Consider the following 2,891-nt stretch of genomic DNA (forward strand, 5'->3'; position numbering starts at 1 on the left):
CTTGTGGTCTGAATGAAGAATTCAGGGATAAAGTCAGGGAGAGTGAGTTCCCAGTGTGCATTTGCAAAGCCCTTGACAGCTGGTGGCTTTGCAAGATTGTAATTGCAGTGAGTTTCTGGTGAGTCTCTGTACTTGCTAGGCAGGGGACTGAGTGCTGGAAGATCCAGGCAGCAGCCTGGGGTAATATAGGACCCACCCTGAGTTCATATATTCCTAAATGCCGATGTTCATTGTATTCTATCATTTGGGGCCAGGCCACACTTCAGGCCAAATCCATATTATGAAGACCTGGAGAGAATGGAGGAGGTGGTCATGTCAATTCTGCACAACTTAGAGATGGAGAACACTGAGGTCCATGAGAACAACCATAAGCTGAAGAAGGAGATTACCTTCTCTAGGTAAGTCCTGGTCAGATAGGCTATCACTTGTGGAATGGCCATTTCTGACTTTCTTTGTTCTGGATTGGATGGTCTTCAGCTCTGGTTCTATCTCTTGTGCTATTTACACATCAGTGTTCCAGGGTCATTAGGACTCAGTTTTCAGTTCCATAAAAGACTGTTCCTCATCCCAGGATTGTCTAGGCATCTTCAGAAGGCTCTAGATAGAACAGAACTGATTGAAGTCAACAGAAGGTTATTAGGCTGACCTGGGCCTCTGGTGTCACACCAGGTTTTACAAAACTGAGTGGGTGGACCACATGGTTAGCATGACCTTCTCTTGGTTCTACTGACCTCTTTTGAGGGTGTTGGCCCACTACTAATTGATGTTGGCCCCATGCATTGGGCTTTCATGGATTGTTGTAGATCCATGTTCTTTCTCAGAGGTGTGGACACTAATTGGTGTCAGGCCAAGCAAACAATTTATTCTTCCCCGAATTAACGCTTTATGGTGTGTGCAGCAGCCTTATATGTATGAAGATGCATTTTATTAAGTCTTCATGGGTATCTGGGACCTGGTAGAGTTAGTGGGACTTGGTAGTAGGAATGGGAGAAAGGAGAAGCATGATCTTACTATGCAGACTGTATTTCCAGAAACCTGCTCAGCCAGCCCCTGATGGAGAACACATGTAGGAAGAAGTTGGTCCCACTGAAGCAGGAGAGCAAGGAGGTACATCTTGATTGTGCACTGAACCAGAAATATTTGGTTGACTTCAACAAGAAAGATAAAGACCATCAAGGGCCAGACCCAGCATCATCTGGTATGGACAAACAGCTGTGTTAGCTTAACAATATCTGATAAAATTTGCCAATTTGATACATCTTTGCTTCTCTTACCACCTTTCTAATTTACACTCACAACCAGCCAACCACCTCATGTAATGGAATTGTTCATTGCTCTGCCTATGCACAAGTATTCTGGGAAGTTAACCACTTTTCAGAAACTGAATTATTGTGCAAGCATATTTTGCTGCTCTTTTTGAAGCTGCAGTCTAGAAATGGTGACAGATGAATAACATACCTCATTATTGCATATCCATGTGATATATTGGATCCTATGTAGAGTTTTGAACAATTTCTTGGTTCTTTGACAAATGACACTCTGTGGTCATGTGACCTCTTGTGTAGGAAGCACCTTTGGGATAAGAACCAAGTGCAAATGTCAAATTAGTACTTCTCATTGGCTTTAACCTTGGTGACATATGGACATCTCCTTTCTTCCTGCAACCTGATGAGGTCTCTTCCCATTGCCCTGTTCTTGGTTTGCACTGGTATAAGTCTGGGTCCCATATTGGCAGCCCACATTACTGTGATGCTCTCTGGAGATTTTGCCCTGCCCACAGAATTAGCAACAATGATATCAGTTAAAAGGTCCATCTCGACTGTCCAATAGAACTGAGGTGGTAGAAGGCAGCATTCTGACAGGTGGCTTGCATTTCCCCACAAAATCAGTGTCTGAAAAACTGCCTTCCTCTCCCAGGTCTCAGAAAGTGCAAGAGAGCTGGAATTGGACACATCCCAGTAAGAGAGCTTCCTGAAGAATAAGTTGCTTTCTCAGGAGTCCCTGATGACAAACATCCTGAATGGTAACAACATTTTTTGGATGAGTATTCTTCCTCAGAGTTAATTTGTCATTTCTTAGAGACCCTAAGTTTATATACCACTAAGCCAGCCTGACTGATTGAGGTCTTACTTTCTTCTCAGAAAACAGCACTTGAGAGACAACTTGGGGGACCGCCTTTCATTATGTGTGCTAGAGGAGGAACAGCAATACGTCTGTGCTTCTAAATGTTCATTAAGAATATGCTTTTAGAAATATTTTTGTTATGATTTTAATTGAAGTTTTCTTTTTGTTGTTTCATATTTATATGTTCTTGTTACTATTTTTACTTTCAAATATTTTTAAATATTTTTATTCATTTTAATCCTGTTGTGTTGTAAAAATGTATTTGTTATGAATAAAAATTGAATTCTATCTCTTGACTCTTAAGACCATCATTCTTACTCAAGGGTTCTGTCCCCTCCTGTGGACCTAGAACTGACAGCAACAGATGGATCTCTGCATGTTCCATGGAGCCTGGGCTAATAAGTGAATTCAAAGTCACCAAGGGTACCCAGTGTGATAGTATCTTTTGTGAGGATAATGTGGCTGTGTCTCCGACACACACTTTGTGATGTAATCACTGACATGCTTTACCCAATTGTTAGGGTCCATGTGGTTCTTCTGAGAGAGAAGAAGATGCTCTAACCCGTGAGTCATCACCACAGCTCCTGCAGGTGGCTTTTGTTATTCCACATGAGGTGCTGTATTAGGTGGACAGGATCACCTCCAATTAAATAGAGAGATCTCAGGAGATGTGTGTTCACAGGGAACTTACTGAGCCGTGCGTGCTCACCGTGTTAGCTTGCCAGGCATCCCTACAGGGTCTGGTGTCCCAACTGCTCATTGTGGGT

The 2,891-nt window shown here is 42.6% G+C and overlaps 1 long non-coding RNA gene across 1 annotated transcript; it reads left to right on the forward strand.

The window, feature by feature from the left end:
• Positions 1–601: 601 nt before the first annotated feature.
• Positions 602–2,219, forward strand: LOC134483495 (uncharacterized). The gene is made up of 3 exons (XR_010060330.1): positions 602–1,198; positions 1,918–2,023; positions 2,142–2,219. It is a non-coding gene; the product is annotated as an uncharacterized LOC134483495 (long non-coding RNA).
• The last annotated feature ends 672 nt before the right edge of the window (positions 2,220–2,891 follow it).

This window comes from Rattus norvegicus, chromosome 19, assembly GCF_036323735.1.
Source record: "Rattus norvegicus strain BN/NHsdMcwi chromosome 19, GRCr8, whole genome shotgun sequence".
Lineage (NCBI taxonomy): Eukaryota > Metazoa > Chordata > Mammalia > Rodentia > Muridae > Rattus > Rattus norvegicus.